This window comes from Protopterus annectens, chromosome 7.part0 (assembly GCF_019279795.1).
Source record: "Protopterus annectens isolate FY-2018-M chromosome 7.part0, PAN1.0, whole genome shotgun sequence".
Taxonomy (NCBI): Eukaryota; Metazoa; Chordata; order Ceratodontiformes; family Protopteridae; genus Protopterus; species Protopterus annectens.
Window position 1 is genome coordinate 622,332,376 of NC_056739.1, and position 18,153 is coordinate 622,350,528.

Below are 18,153 nucleotides of genomic sequence, written 5' to 3' on the forward strand. Positions count from 1 at the left end.
TTGGCTTACTTAGGCCCTTGGGCCGATAGCCTAGTACCTACCTATGAACCTATATATTGTAAACGGGCCTTTATGATGAAATTGACAGGGTCATTCTTGTACTGGGGTTGAGTTGTAAGAACAGACATGTTGCATGTCATTTTTGACAGAACACCAACCCTGAAAGGTATGACCAGAAGGGATGGGCTGCAGATATATTACTGCATGTTTATTGGCCTCTAGGTTTTGCTGTAGCATTGCTGGATAAATGTAAGGTCCTGCTTCACTATTGTGAGTAAAAGCTCAGGATGAACTTATGTTACTTGGACCTCTATAGTTCGTCTCGCTCTCTCTCCTCAACTGTAATCTGATTTAATGCTTTATAATTAACCAGAAACAACAGCATATATTTGATGTGCAGATGAGTAAGTACATGCATCTGTTGCAAATAATTTATCATCAGATTTGCTTTGAATACATTTTTGGGATGGTAGCCTGCTATCAGCTTAATTAGTTTAGTATGACCTGGTCTGAGACTTTAATCAGTCATTGTTTGATCACTGTTCTATCATGGTAAACAAATGTATATAAAATAAATAAATGAAGTAAACAAAAATACTATGACATTGTCTTCAATAACTGCTTTACTGCATGAGGACTGATGAGAAGGGGAGAAGGGGCAGCCGATGAGGAGGAGGAATTTATTTATTTAACGTGTTTACTGGGAAAGTCTAACTTGGAACGAAGCCAATTTTCAGCGAAGGCCCGTGGAGAAATGCTCCAGATGCATGTCTTTGAAATGTGGGAGGAAACCGGAGCACCAGTAGGAAACCCACATGAACACAGGGAGGACATGCACACTCCACACAGAAGGCACTCCAGCTGAGAAACGAACCAGAAAACTTCTTGCTGTGAGAAGACAATGCTACCTCTGGACCACTGTGCCATCCAAAGGAAAACAAGGAAACCTGACAACTTTGTTACCAAATAACAACAGGTCAAGCACATGGTTGTCTGTGCACTAATTAAAGAGTGGACTATGTCTGGAGTGACACAATGTCTATGCACCTAGATAAAAGGGATTGGGTTTGCAGTGAAGCACTGTCACTTCACTAGTTAAAACAGAATTGGATCTGGATGTCTGCACACTAGGTAAAAGAGATCAGTTCTGGAGTGGATTACTCTCTATGAGTTAGGTAAAGGGTACCAGGACTGGAGTAAGGCAAAGTCTGTGCACCAGGATAAGGGAAGAGGGTTTGGAGTGAGGTGCTGTCTGCATGCTAGGTAAAAGGGACCAAAGCTGGATTCGGAGATGTCTGCATGTTAGGTGAAGGGGACCAGGTCTGGAGTGATGTGATATCTGCATGCAAGTTAAAGGTGACCAGATCTAGATGACGTGATACCTGCACACTAGGAAGAGTGGACCAGGTCTGCAGAGACATGAAGTCTGCACACTAGACACAGGGGATCAGGCTTGGTGTGAAATACTGCCTGAGAACTAGTTAAACAGAACAGAGTCTAGAGTAAGGCACTGTATGTGAACTAGATAAATAGAACTGGGTCTGGAGTGAGGCACTGTCCCTGCACTACATAAATAGAACTGGGTTTGGAGTGACACAAATTCTATGCACTTGGAAAAGGGATTGAGTTTGGAGTGAAGTGCTGTCTTTGTGCTAGGTAAAGAGATCAGGTCTACAGTGGTGTGCTCTCTGTGCAATAGGCAATGGAGCCACTTCTGGAGTGAGGCAATGTTTGCATGCTATGTAAAGCGAACCAGGTCTGGAGTGAGTTACTGTCAGTGTACTATCTGTAAGGGACTACACCTGGAGTGACGCAGCAGTAAAAGGTCTAAAGGGGTGAGAAGAGTGTCTGGTAAAATGATGAAAAATGTTTGGTTTGACTAGTACACAGTTTTAATTGTACCTCTTTTATTAATGTTTGGCTCTGGTTATCCATTTCTGGTGGCACCTTTCTTAGCCGCTATCAACACTAGAGATAGCAATGCTTTCATCTCTTTAGTATATATCTTTTTACAACTCAACAAAAGTATTTCGGTGCTGAAGTTGAATTCTCGTCCATGTTTATGACTAAGCATATTATTTAAGTCAGTTTTGTACATTTCCAAAACATATGTTACCAAGAACCTCATTCTCAACTATCCCCAACATCTTGTCTGCAGGAACATTTTGTTAAATCATATAAAAGTATACAAAATGTTTATCAAATATATACATGTAAAAATTCTAAATGTTGTAAATTTCAATGAATCTCTACAGTGAGACACACTTCTCTTCAGTGATGATCTGCACTGTCCTTATCTAAACGTCCACTCCATTCTATTTTTTATCTTTATATTGTAGTACTTCTTCAGATCTAATATTGTCTTCTATCCTGTGCTTATTACTCTTCTCTACTGCCGTTTATGTTCAGACTTCAGTTACAAAATCTGACATTTATGGTTTAACAGAATTACTATCCGAGCTCTGTATATCTTTCTTGAGCATTAATGTTAGACCTGTGTATGTAACTTGATCAGAGTTCACTAATCCAAGTTTGCCAAGCTTTATGTTTTTTTTATTAATTCATCTTCTTTTATCATCTGCTTTTCCAAATACTTATTACATTTTCTCCTGTGCCTGTCTATTAATATATAAAGCACTGCAAAGGTCCAACTTCCTTTAACATTAAAACTCACTTATACCTCTTTATGTACTTTTATAATGCCCTCTCTTTTCTTGACCTGACCAAATGCCCACGTGGCCCTGTTCTTAACTCACTGGGCACTATGCCTATCATGTGCTTCCATGTGGGCATATAAAACATATCATGAATCAAATATATTAATCTAAGTTGTAAGGCCTCAACGTATGCTGCCAGTTCTGGAAGTCCAAAACCATCCTGTTCCTGTCAGTATTAGCTTTTCAAACTCCACTCACTCTCTTTTGTAACCCCCCCCCCCCCAAAAAAAAAAAACTACATTTCCTTTTTAATATTTTCCACATCTGATCTCTTGGCTGATAAACACAAGCCTGACTCACATAAAGAATGAGTGAGAACAAAAACATCTTAAACTTTTGTACTTTATCAATGTCCATAAATAAAAAGGTTCTATAGTCTTCTCTTCCGTATATCCTTTTGAGCCATTTCCTCCCACATTTCCTTAGCTGCTTCCTTTCAACCAAACTTCCAGAAATGGCTACCTGTCATAACCCCACAAAAAGGGGAAGCTCTGTAAAGAGTCACACTTTGGGACAAAGTTTATTACTATAGCCTTTCCTTTCTCTGTATCTGCTTTATATTACACTATACTACTAAAATACTTAGTTTATCAAATGTAATTTTTATATCATCTTTTGAATTAGCAGCATAATACGCTGTATATGCAAAAAAAAGGATTTTTTTTTATTAGTATGTCTCCCTTTATACCCAAGTTATAACCTGTCTAATCACTTTAAATATAAAGCAAAAAGTAATGGTGATAGTGGACATAGGTTCATGAACCTATCTACCCGAAGGCATTTATAAGCCTAGCCAGAATGTGTTGGCTTTCACCACCCCCTTACTTTATTTTACTTTAAGGGTGATACATTCTGACAGAAACTGTTTGACTTTAGAGGTAATAAGGAATGTAATCGATCCTTTCACTGAAGTGAATGAAGATCGCATCTGATTTTACTGACAGCAAATGAGATCTGGGGTACTGAGGGAGAAGTGGTGTATCGTGGGATTCAGGGAAGGAGCTTAAGCTGTGAGGCGGAAATCTGATTGTCAATCTTGGCTGCTTGGTGGTTACCAATTCCATACATTGAAGACGACGGACCAGATAATATATCATCCAGTTTTCCTTCTGCCAAAATATGGCCAATTTGTAGCACCCCAGAGAGCAAGGGTATTTAGAGGGGAAGCATATAGAATTATAGATGTTTATGTTAGTTTGTCAAAATTTTACTTTGTCAAGATCACATGATCAACAACTTCAAAATATTGAAAACTAACTAAAAAATGGAAATGTAGTTTCTGCAGGGGGATGTCCACCACACCCCCTGCTAATTTTATATACTAACTCTGAAATTGCACTACAATGGGGAAAAGGACATATTTCCTGATCTCCACCGTGCTACTGTGACCTCTGTGTAATTCTGCTTTAAGCTGCTGATCCCGTGGTCTTAACCATATGAACTTCGACAAAGCAAAATTTCTATAAACTAACAAAAACCTGAAGTATACCTACCTACACATATCCCAGTAATGGATAAGGCATCTGCTGCACAAGCCCCCATTTCTAGCATCCTGGTATAAAATATTCTCAATTGTCTGTTATCTAGAGAAACAAAAAGTTCTACATCTGGCACACACTACCTGTGACCTACTTCCAGAAACACTTTCCAGTTCAGCATCCATTGGTGGGGATCTGTTTCGGTTCTGTTCAGCTGGTCTGCCAAAACGTGCTATTTGGATAGGAGGGTCAAGCCTGACTCCAGGGCTACTACTCATGATTACACTGCTAGTCTGCACAACAGACAAGTATGAGTATCCCCTTCCTTGTCTGTTAACATAAATATTCCCCACTTGCACAAGGGCTTGAATGCCTTCATGGCTAATTTCACTACCATTTTGTCTTTCTTATTTATAAAAGTCTCCCTCCAAACGCCCTAACTGAAGTTACCTGGTCCTTCAGATCCCTCATTTGTACTCACCAAGTTGAATCACAGGAGTCTTTGATGAATGTGTGGGTCCCCTGGAGTTGCTTAAATGGCACCACCAGATCAAGGCAAACTTGGTTAAGCCACTAAAAGAGTTATTTTTCAATCCAGTGTAACAGTAGAATGGGACATTGCAGGAATTGGACATGCTGACACCACCTGTTTCTCAGATACCACTGAAATTTTGTCATATGCAATCTTACAAGGAGAACAATCAGGGAAGAAGACAACATATATCCCAAGAAACTGTGGAATTCTCTCAATGACAATGACTCTTTTTGGAGACTGCTTTGAAGTAAGACAGAAAAAGGAAGATACACCCTTTGCTATTTTTTGACCAGCAGTGCCACTAGGAACAACACTTCTATCAATAGAACAAGGTGCAACTCTGATAGGTTTAAGGGAAGTCCCAGGGACTGGAGCCATTGCAGAGTAAAGTCTCAAGCATCCAGGATCTACTTAAAGGATGTTGCCAGGATTAGGCAATCATCTATGTAGATGGAAAAGAGAATGCTCTTTCTTCTGGGAAAAAAAATATTACTGGAGCCATGTAGTTTTGAAATAGAGAATATAATAAAAAAAAGCCAAAAGGCAAAGTCGTGAAACTGTAATGTGAACCCCTTGCTTCCGATATGGAGAATTGGCTGTCCACCCTGGCTACAAGGATGTGAAAATAGTCATCTTTTTCAGTCTATTGGGGTGTGAAAATAGACATCTTTTAAGTCCATGTTAACTGTGAAAGATTGCAGAAGGTGTAAAGGTAGTAGGATCTCCAAGTTCAGCATTCTAAATTTTGGAACAATTCAAAACTTGTTGAATCAGGAAAGAATCAAAATGGGCCTCAGAGTTCATTCTTTTCCTGGGATCAGGAACAGTCTGAAATAAAATACCATTCATTTTAGCTTTTCTGGTGCAACCTGTATGTATTGTGATATCAAGTCTTTTAGAAGGGATAAGATGAGATAGACTTGATCCTTCAGAACGCGTTGAATATCTAAACATTTTGCTTTTCATTTCAAATGTAATCTGTAGCCCTGCATAAATATTTGCAGGACTTATCTGTCTTACATAGTGGCATCCCACTGCTCCACAAAAAGTCTACACACACCGTTCTTTAAAATGGGAGTTACAGGAAAGCAAGGTAGGTGTGCAGCTTGAGGGGGACCAGCTTTGCTTAATTACAGTTACTACCTTTGAGTGTCACAGCTCTGGGGGCTTCCCAGCTTTCCCCTTTGGACTGTTTGCCATTTTTCTCCTGTATCAGCTCTTCTAGTCCTTTTGTGGTTTGCCCCGGCCCTGTTTATAGTAGAAGAACCTCATTTACTAAGGCATTTTCCAACATATATAAGCCTATAGATAACCTGATAGCTTGGGAAATGAAGTTGTATTTCCCTTCTGTTGGCCTTTTCCTTTAGTCCCTTCTGCTCCTTACCATAACTGGTTACAGAAGGACTATTGCAACTTTAGTTAGCAAATCTAACAGTTGAGGACCCTGATAGCTAGGGTAAATGAGGTGTAAATCTTATGCCCAAAATGGTAAATAATTCTCTTCTTCCTTTAAATACAGACAGGATTCTTGCTTTCTGCCACTTTACAATACTTGCTAAAATCGAGACATCACTGCTGGATCAGTCACAGGATTCTTAACCAGGTGCATATGGGAGTCATAGACACTATAGAAGCAGTCTAGCTCTCTAGGAGCAGGAAAATGGAGTCCATTTGCAAGGACACATTACAAAAATGGATCATTTAAAACCTCCAGGACTGAAGGAGTAGTCAACAATATGGTGCTCAGCCAGAATACCTGAAAATAATAATAATAATAATAATACTAATAATCCTGTACCTAATCTGGATCTGAGAGAATGACTTGACTTCCTTTGAAGGTCTACTTCAGTCTGTGAAGGATATCTCCAAATGAGATGCCTTGTGGCAGTGAAGCAGAGGACAAGGTGTCCTTAATATCTGATTCAAAGTAAGAAAAGGGAGATATCCAGTCAAAATATGCCATTTTTTGTAGTGGGTACCCTTGATACTGAAGTGCTCATCAGAGGCTGGCTGCACTTCAAAATCTCCATAAAATCCTGAGACAACTTAAAGAAATCCTATGGAGGTGGGGTGGGGGAGATTTGCTCATGCAAGGCTGGGGCAAACCAGCTGGTATCCATTTCATTTGGGCATCATTAACCCATGCTAGGGATTGTAGTTCACCTTGGAGAATTTGGATCACGTCAAGCACCAGGGACGACCTCCTGCACAAATAGTGTTGGAATGCCATCCTCCCCTGCTCTGCCAGTGTTGCTGGACCATAAGGCCCTCAGAAAGGCCTCATGATCAAGTTTCTGCGTCAGTATTTTGGCTTGTGAAAATGTGCTCTGGGCAGACAACATGGTGGCCACTCCAGAGGAGTCACGACAGAGACTTCACCAGTTAAGGAAGATTGGTACAGTGACTGTGAAGGCATGTCATTGATAACTCTCTGGAACAAGCTCCCCATCTTTCTGAAGCAGACTTCCTCCCTACCATAATTCAAGTGCAACTTGGACAGTTGGTTGGGTAACCGCAAATTCATCTCGGGTTTGGCACTTATGTATCTAATTCATCTCTGGTTTGGCACTTATGTATCTAATGGCCAATAAAGTCAACTATTTTCCAAAGTGTACTTCTTCAGTTCATGTCTTTTTTGTATAAGTTATACCCTGTGGCTATTTCTACTTTTAAAATAATTATAATTTCATCAAAAATTAATACCTTAAAAACAACATCCCAGTCCAATATAACACTTACAGAATACACTACACATAAGAAAGTCTTTAGGGGAAAACATTTGATGGGTACAGAGATTTACTAACATATATGCTTTGCCTGCACAATTAAATGTCATATCACCTTTAACATCTCCCCCATATACCTCAGTTACTTCTTTCAGTAATGCTTTTCAAGTGTTAAATTCTTATACATTAGATCATCAACTTGGTATTTAAGGTTACTTTATATTTCCCACATAGACTTCCGCAAACCTTTAAACCCACGTGAACTAAACAATTATCTGACCATATAGGTGATATGTAAATTCCCTCACCTATTTACCCATGCAGCCAAAGTGAGGCAATTTTTATCCTACAGTTAATATCATAAGTGTGCAAGGGCTCCTCTCACAATTTAATCAAGACAATTTTTTACTGCTGTCAACATTAAAAAGATAGCAAGCATAGTTTAGTTTACTTACAACAATTTTTCTTTTTCATCAAGTATGCTTGCTCAAACTATATGCTGCTCTTTATTTTGCCACATAAAAGCCATAAAAGTTCAAGGTTCCCCCTGTACTGATGTCCTAAATTATTTCAACTAATTTCATCCCTGGCTAGTTCCTCTTGTAAAGCTAAACACTTAGACACCTCACCATCACAATTCACTCGATCTTGCGTTTCTCCATTTGATGTTAAATATTTATGCTCTCTATGTTTCTGGAAACCCAAATGCCTCAAGGGATCTCTCTCTAAATTCCAACCCATCTGTCAAATGTTTTCTCACCACTAAAGCCTATTAACACAAATATATTATTTTTCTAGTGCATCCTTTTGACTCTACTACCAATTATATGCAGACTGTCTGTAAACTCATAGTAAAATCAATGTCTGTTATTCTCAAGAATATCTTTGCCATTCTTTTAGACAAAATCATCAAAAACACTTTTAGTCATGAATTGAAATGGGTCTGTAGAACCCTTGATTAATGTGGAGGTTTCCCTTCCTTTGGTATGTGCTCTACTGATTCAAGGTCCAGAGCACATCCACATCCAGAAAAATATGGTTAAAAAGTATTTGCCAGACATTTATCTCCTACTCCTTATTTTTTCACGCATCTATTGGAAATGTATCACTACCAGATGCTTTCCATGTATTCTGGATTCTCAATGTTTCTTCAGTTTTCTTTATTTTTTCCTCAAAAAGTTTTTTTGTTTTTCAAATACATTTGAATGAATTCCATAGTATTTATACATAACATCTTAAATAACTATGTACACTATTTACATTAGCCTGACACTATAACAGATCTTAATGGATACAGTTACTTTATAAGTATGCCCAATCCATTATCAGAATTGTCTGATCAATTATTGCATAGTGTCAAACCAACGATAAGACTTTTCCCCAAGGGTTGGTGATAAATGGCTTTGGATAAATTCTTAGTTCTTTAATTTCCAATAATGCTGTGATCTTCAGTAGGCTGCAGAAGTCTTTCAAAGTTGGTACTGTGTTTGTATTCCATCTTCTTGTTTTACACTTCCTTGAAATTGCAAGTAAAGTCCATATTACATGCATGTTTCACCTATTCAAATGAGGACCTTCGTTCACATTTAATAATACAACAGCTTTAGTCAGATAAAATGATTCATTAAATAACACTTGTAGAAAGTTATTAATACCATTACAAAATAGCTTAATTTTATCACAAAGAAAATGTGGCTCCAATCTGTATTGTGTACTTGCTCACATCTCCAACATATGGAAGAACTAATTTTACTGATTCTATCTGGGGTTAAGAATCATCTGTGTAAGCACTTCCACTTAAAACTTTCCAGTATCGTGTAAAGGATGGATATTTTATCGAAAAGATATTTGTTTTAATAGCTTCAGTTAACTGTATTGAGTGTTCTTTTGTTATACATTTCCAATATGAGGTTTTGGGTATTGTTTTATAGTTTGTCAATATTTTGTACATTTTTGAAATACTGTTTCCCATGTCAAATGTATTATATATGATTTCATATATGTATTTCGCAAATGTAGGTATTTCTTTAAATGAAAACTTAATTATTCTACTTAAATCTTGCAAATATGACAGTTTGCCAGTCCTGTTGTGAAATTTTGTATGTTGCTTTTATTACTTGCATATCTAAAACTTTTAGTTCTTTAATACAGTGGAGTCAATAAACAAATCCTTTCTATTCCCAAGAATTAATCATTTCTCTATATATTTTATGTGGAAAGTTCTTTGTGACTATAAATGGTGTTAAAAGATCAAACCAGATTTTTAAATCTATATTTGCATTAATAATTTTCCTAAATGAGTCAATGTAATAATCATACAAGTTTTAGTGGGTTTAATTATGTTATACTGCATACTACTTCATAATATGTGCCACGGCAAATTGTTTTTATCTGTTACTTGAATTTTTTTTTGTAAATCAAATTCATTTATTCATATTACTAATTCTTTCCAATTTGCAGAGTAATTTGGACTTATCCAATCTGAGACTGTTTTAGAAAATTGATGCTTTCATATATGTTTCTATATCAGGAAAGTTTAATCCTCCCTGTTTCCATGGTTTGATATGATGTATTAAAGCTATTCTGTTTCTTTTAGGAAACTATAACAATGTTATTAGGCATGAATTTAAGGAAACTATAACAATGTTATTAGGCATGAATTTATTTCTTTAAGTATATTCCTTTCTGGTAACAGTTGTATTGCCAAGGCTATATATATATATATATATATATATATATATATATATATATATATATATATATATATATATATATATATATAGGATCTTGGGCAGTAAAACCATTTTAACTGTAGTCTATCTTCAAATGTTAATATTATTTTGTTCCATTTTTCCACAGAGATTTTAACTGTATTGATGATATTATTGTTTTTGAGACTAATTCATTATCCTTACATAACTATATTCCTAACTATTTTAAGGTAGACTCTTGTTTCCCTATGATGTGATCCTCCTTAGTCTGCAGTTCTTTTATTTAAAAATAAACATTTTGATTTACTGAAATGGAGTCCTGAAGTCATGTGAAATTTGTCAATTAATATATCTAATCCTTCTAATGTCTCCCTCTCTCTTGTATTAGATATTAGTAATATGTCATCAGCAAATAGCATTACTTCGAATTGTATTGTTCATAAACATCTATTCCTTTGATTTTTATATTGTTACAAATTGAATCTGCCAATATTTCAATAGCCAGAGCAAATAGAATCAGTGACATGGGACATCCTTGTTTAGTGCCTTTTGTTATATGTACAGATTCAAAGGTAAAAGGACCTAACTTGACAAACTAAATTATTTGTATACATATTCCTTAGGAGATGTACAAAGGATGCAGGAAATTCAAATAGCATTAGGATTTTGAATAAATAGTCCCAAGTTAGGGAATCAAAGGCTTTCGCTATATCTAAGCCAATTATGAAGGTTTCTTTATTAACAATCTATAAGAGAAATTATCCTTTTAATATTGTCGTGTGTGTATCTATGATATATAAATCTAGTCTGATCATTATTTATTGTTTTGGATAGTGGTATTTTCATTCTGTTAGTTAATATTGTCAGAAATATCTTATAGTCATTATTTAATAATGATATAGGTCTATATGAGGTACAGAGGTTTGGGGATTTGTTTTCCTTTAGGATTGGTGTGATTAAGGAATACCTCCAAGATGGTGGTATTAAAGCTTGTGACTGAATTTGTAATAGAGTTTTATGGAAGAGGGATAGTAACTTTGAAGGAAAAAGTTTGTGTTTCCATAATTATGCCATCTACACCTGGAGCTTTATTTTTTATCCTCTTTTAATGTATCTGCAATTTCTTTGTAGGATATGGGTGCTTGCAGATATAGTTTAAATTTTTCTTTTTTTTTTTTTTTTAATATTAGAACATTTTTCATCTAGATTTCATTGATCAATATGTATATTGTCTTTTTGGAAATGCTCCATATGATGATTTCTATAGGCATCAAGAATGTTACCCTACATCAGACACATTTTTCCCTTTCTTTTCATGAAAGATACTTTTAATGTTATTAGCTTTTGATTGTATTTTGATTCTTGTGGATAAATTATGTTGATATTTGGGAGAAGTGGCCAAGGTATTAATTTTTAGTTTTTCTAAAGCTAAACTAGTTTTGCACATTAGAATTTCACTGTATTTATTGTTTAATACTTCTAATTTCTTTTTCATCTCCAAATGAATTAGATTTTTTTCAGCTTTTACTGACAAAAGTTTGGATTGTAGATCTAATAATTTAGAATCCCATTCTCTAATTTTTTTTATACCAAATTAGAGTTTTACCATATATGTAAGCTTTTAATGAATCCCATATCATTATTTTATTTATCTCTGTGGTGCAATTAATATCTAAGAAGAACTGTAATTCAGGTAATAGCCAGGGTTTGAACTCTTTAATTTTAGTTATATATATATGCTGGAATTCTGGAGTTAAAGATTAATGGTTTGTACCCATTTTGAAGTTTTAGTATCAATGAATTGTGGTCTGAAAAGGGGCAGGGAGTGATTGAGAAATTAATGATTTTACAGTGTAAGTTATAGGCAGCAAATATTTTATCTATTCTAGTTTGGGTACCAAATCTGTGATCTTGATGGGAAAACAACAAAGATTATATTTTTTAAATTTGAAAGTATCTACAAGATGAAATTATTCCACCCACTTGTTTAAAGCTTTTGATACAGCAGATGCATGCAGCGGTCTTTTATTTGTAGTTTCAGAAGTATCAAATATACAGTTAAAATCTCCAAATATTAAATTGCCTTTATAATTATTGGAAATGAAATCAAAGTGTTTTTTTAACAGTTCCTGTTCCAATGCCTGGGAACCAGTATAAATTGGCTAGGGTACAAATTCTGTTATTATATACAACTATTACTAATGCCATAAGGCCTTCTTTAGCTTCGTACTTATAAATGATTTCTGGGTTAATCACGTTTGTTTTCCATAAAAGTGTTACCCCTTTTGTCTTTGTCTTATAAGTGGATTGCGCCAATATCATATAGTCCTTAGGATACCATTTCTAATTGGCATTTGTTCTGAAATGAGTTTCTTGAAGGAAGACAATTTGTGCTTTGTTCTGTTTTAAATATTTCAGTAGATTTGATCTCTTGCTAGGATTGTTTAAGCCACTGGTATTTAAAGATTATTCTTCTTTCGGCTTTTCTCGGTTAGGGGTCGCCACAGCGGATCACCTGTCGGCTCAGGATTGGCAGTGGAGTTTTAGAGTGTCGAGTTGCCAGCCCGGCTCCCAACCTTCCACAGAAGGCACATGCACACTCATGCCTAGGGCCAATTTAGAGTGTCCAATCCACCTATAGCATGTCTTTGGGATATGGGAGGAAATTGGAGCACCCGGAGGAAACCCACGCGACCACAGGGAGGACATGCAGACTCCGCACAGAAGGCACCCCAGCCGAGGATCGAACCGGAGAACCTCTTGCTGTGAGGCGGCAACACTAACCGCTGCACCACCGAGGCCACCCTCCACTGGTATTTAAAGACAAGTTAAATCCATCTTAGGTTATTTAGACTATGTAATTTTTGTTTTTTTGTGACTACCATTTTACTCTGATAACTAAGTATACGTTTGAGCTTTTAAATGGACTAATCAGTTTTATACTTGAGTGTTTACCAATAAAGTAATGTTTTGGTCAGGCATACTAAAAATGCTTTTGCAGTTTTCTTTATTTTTCATGTTAATAACCCACTTCCAAATGAGGAACGTTTAATTGTCTAAAATATATTATTTCCTGTGTACTGCTTTCAACATCTGCATCTTGTTCATACAGAGTACAGCAATAATTTACCATTATATTCAGAATTTCTCACGGAGTACCTTACCATTCTCATAATTATTTTAGTTATCATCCTTTCAACCTTTTGCTGCCTCAAACTATGAACCAACAATTTGTCATGGGTCATTGTCAAAAAATTGCCATTTTAAAACCACTGCTCTGTTTTTCATTATTTAAAAATATTCTTTCAAACACATTCTAGCTTCTTTCAGCTTCTCTTCAACCTGTTGCGTTCCACTTATTCTTTTTTGCTTCTGTAAATACCTTACTTTTAAAGCCCTCTAGATATCTACTGAGATTACTTTTCCAGATCTCATTTGGTTTCACTGTGACCACATCTCTAGTCTTCAATTTAAAATTACCAAATCCTTTGCAAGTTCTTTACTGCTTAGGCTCAAATTTCATAACATTTCAGTACAGTTTGATGTACCTAATCATTAAACAACTTCCTTTTCAGAAGACATATTGGAAATATAATAAATCACAATACTGTTTTACTTACAAAACAATTTGTATAAGGGAATGGTCTGATGATTCAGACCACATTACACATCTTAAAAACAAAATTCTCTCCCTACCCAAAAAATAAACAGCACATTAACTTCACAGATTTTTGAAAAGCTGTTTCTCTGTACAAACAGCAGTATAAAGCATCTGCCAATGTTGTTATAAACATTCTATTGGGCACCATTTTGCTTATTTCATTTGACTACACTACTTTGTTTCTGAAAATGTCCCTAAGTATGTGTGATGACAGTTAATCAGTAAACCTATAATTTAGTTCCTGTAGCTATTTTTTTTTTAAAAAGTCAATCTTGGGTCAAGTCTATACAGTGACTTCACAATCTTGCAATATACCAAAGCTCATCAAGGATGGCAGACTGCATTCGAAAAGCACTGATGGATGACTTGCCAGTCAATGCACTTCAAGAACTCCTGACTACATCCAGTAATAAATATGACAAGAACATGGACTGAAATAATTATTTTCTCAGTGGTATTAACTCATTTAATGGTTCTAAAACTTTTACCAGTTTGCATATTTTACATTTAAGTTACACTGAACGACATCTTTGCACTGAACCAGTTTCCCTCATTCAGTGCTTCCAGCACATTGCTTTTGTGATTCTTGCTATCTGGCATAATTTCATTCAACATACTTATCTCATCTATGCACAAAACTTTGGATCTGGGAACCAGAACTAACTTTATACAATGCTGTAAAGTTCATTTAAACAGGAAATTTTATAGAAATCATGTAATGACAGTAGCTATTTTCACACTTGTTGCTAATGACCTCAATATTTTTAAACCAAATTTCAGTTTCTTTTTTTTTTCAATGGTCTCTCACTTCTCTCCCTCTGCCCCTGCAACATTTTACAGTTTGAGAGCATGGACTTTTACAAGACAAAATGCAATACAGGGTCTCCACATTTAACAATATACAAACTTTCATTTTAAATAAAATTCTGACGTAATACAATATTACATTTATATTAATCAAATAGTACTTACAAAATTCAATGTTTAAGTGTCATTCAGAATAAAACTCAATTTGATTTTCATATTTTTACATATAAGCATTTATTCTTTTAAAGTAGTTCTTATTCGGTATTCGTAGTGCATTGTTTTTGAGAAATATTCCACTTTTTTCAAGATTGTCTTTGTTTTATCCATTAATTTTTTGGATAACAGAAAGGGCGTCATAGGAAACATCTCCTTTAAGTGCCCATAGTTTACTTTTCCATCTTTTTTGACTGGTTGGTTGTGTGATCAACTTCTACCTCCAGCTCATTGTTTTCTCTTTGCCAGCTCATTTTGTGCTTGCCAAGAGTATGCAACTTGAAATAAAGTTTTATTTCACTGCAAACTCTTATGGAGGGAAGAATAATTTTTGACAGCTTGTTTGTAAAGAAAAGTCATTATTGGTGTAAACCATTATATTACTAAGTATTAAGATGGTTCATTTTCTCCACAAAATAGACAATTGCCTCCTCTAGTTGATCAGTCAATAAAGCTCTCAGCTGCTTTCCCAGTCACAATTGGGAAAATGTATTCTCTGTGCTCTGTTTTAACATCATCCATATAAAGTCCAGTTCATGTGCAAAGGCATATTCTCAAAGTCTTTAAAATTCTTCTTTCAGGTTATTTCTGGTACTGGTGTAAGCCTCAAGCTGCCTCTGCATGACCTATCCTCAAGTTCACAAAATCCAAATGAATCAACATGAACTAAAACAGGCAACAAAGTACTGAAATCCCAACCAACAGGCACCAGATTAGCACCAAGAACTTTATTTCCAATATTACAGATTTCTTTCATTTCCAAAAATCTCAAATAAACCATCCCTTGGATCCTTATCAGTTTTTCAATAACTGTAAACTGGAACATATTAAATGTATGACATGAAAAACATGTTTACTTAAGACTTTGTTTGGGTCCTTTCTACTTGCATCACACACGCTAATTTATACTAGATCTTGTAGTAACTAATAATCCTACAGTGATATCTAACCTCACCATATATGCACTCTCCTTCAGTGATCACTGTCCCATAGCTTTCTCAGTACATAACCTAACATTAAAATATAAATCCAATTTTTTTCACATTCAGACCCCAAACTATTCAAAATATCACTAATCTTAAAAACCACCTTGTCACTCTTGAATGGTGTAATTTACTTGCTATAAAAGACCCCCATGAAGCAGCTAACAAACTTACCAATATTCTCCTGCCCTTGCAAAACAAATTCTTTCCCTTGCTACAAAGGCTACTTTGACCTCAGAAACATGACTGGGTATCTAAAACTCAAACATCTCCTCAAATTATGTAATGAAGTATAACACAATTGGAAATCCACAGATTTCCATGCCAAATATTCCTCACTACGCAACCATGTCAAGCAACCCATCAGCAAACACAAAAACAATGGTCTACATTAGCAAATTGAAATGTCACTTATTTGAACACTGAATGACTGACACAATCATCAAACTACAAAAACTACGAATGGCCACATAAGCAATTTTTTTCCCGGAGAAAAAAATCACTTGGCCGTAGTCAGGAACTTGCCCTTTTCTCCATTGTAGAGTAATCTCGGAGTTGGAAAATTTAGTTAAGGGTGGTGTCTGAGGGCACCCCCCCCATCAGGGGATATGGGGGGGCGAAGCACCCCACTTTTGTAGGGTTCGACAGTGTTTGGGTTTTAGTTGGCCAAGCGATTTTTTTCCCTTGGGAAAAAATTTGCTTAAGGGGCCATTCATAGTTTTTGTAGTTCTATGATTCTGTGTCGATCATTAGGTGTTTGGGTAAGTGACGTTTCGATTTGTTAATATAGACCCCAAAAACAACCACTACCGCAACAAATAAACCTCGCTGTTAGCCAAACACAAAACATTGAGAGAAATCCAAACGCTGACTGGCCAAAAAACTCAACACAATTCTACTCACCTGAACTCCTCTACCACCAGCAGAAACTCTCATGCACTAAATTCCTCAATGGGTTCTGCAACTTGCTACACATCAACAGCAACATAAACCTACCCACCCTCATAGCAGCCCTTTCCCCCTTTTACATTCCACTATTCCACTCCAAAAAAATAGAACCAAAGAGATATAAACACAAATGAACCAAATACAAATAAATAATCCACTAGTCTCAGATAATCTAGCCCCTTGGTTCACTTACTTCAGTAAGGAATTCATTTCCCACCTTCTCATTCACATATACTGCCTCTGCTTGGCTAATAAGATTTATGCCTCATATATGGACAATCGCAGTAGTCACTCCTATTCCAAAACTATCAAGACAACTACTGCTTTTCAATTCCATCCTCTCTTAGTACTTCCAACTTTTTGTCAAAACACTGGGAAAATTATCTACAGCCAAAGTATTGTTTATTCACATCAATAACATATATCCAGACAGCAACATGGATTCTGGTCTGGATGCAGCACCATAACTGTCCTCTACTTCCTCAAAGATGACATGCTGTCCAATATGGACAAAGGCAGCATGACAGATCCTGTCTTTACTGACCTCACAAAAGCCTTTGATCTAATGTATCATAACTTACCCTTTGAAAAATTAACTGACATAGGCATTAGTAACTATGCAAAACCTTGGTTTGTAGATTTTCTCACCAATAGTTCCCTCAAGGTTGAAGTAGACACCACAACCTCTGAAACAAGTCTTATGAAAGCAGCCCTTCAGGGTTCCACTTTAGGTCCTCTGCTATTTTCCACATTAATCAACAAACTTCCATCTGATCGCCATAGGATACCTCTCATTCCTAATGTAGATGACATGGTTATCAACAGGTCAAACAAATCCCACTCTGTTATACAAACACAGCTCCAAGATGACTTGCAAACCCTCAAATAATGGCTGATAGGCCAGAAACTTGTACTCAATGCATCAAAAACAGAAGCAATGCTACTTGGGAGCAAACAGAAATAGCCACAGCATTCAGGCTACCTAATATTAAAGATGTTAATACTACCACATCCTTCATTTTGGCTAAACCAGATTCATAACATTCAACTACACATTCAAAAAGATTAACAAACTAACAGAGAGGTGATGAGATACCTGTTATTGGACTGGGTTGACAAAAACATAAAAAGGCCTTAGAAAACAAAATAATCACATAAGCCAAGAAAGCAATAACAAGGAATGTAAATCTAAACCTGAACAGCATGTTGGTGATTTAACAGATATATTGGATAATGTGGTAAACAGTGAAAATACATCTGCAAAACTGTGAGTGACATAAGGTTGACTTTAGATGTGCTATACTTTTTGTACTGCCCGATACTTTATCCATTCTGGTTTTCTGCAGTAGTCATTGCACCTCATATACGTACCCT

The 18,153-nt window shown here is 36.0% G+C and overlaps 1 protein-coding gene across 1 annotated transcript in view; it reads right to left on the minus strand.

Moving 5' to 3' along the window:
• The window catches only part of VPS13C (vacuolar protein sorting 13 homolog C), a 6,956,796-nt gene that overhangs the window by 3,058,455 nt on the left and 3,880,188 nt on the right, over positions 1–18,153 (minus strand). The gene's annotated exons all lie outside the window — the stretch shown is intronic.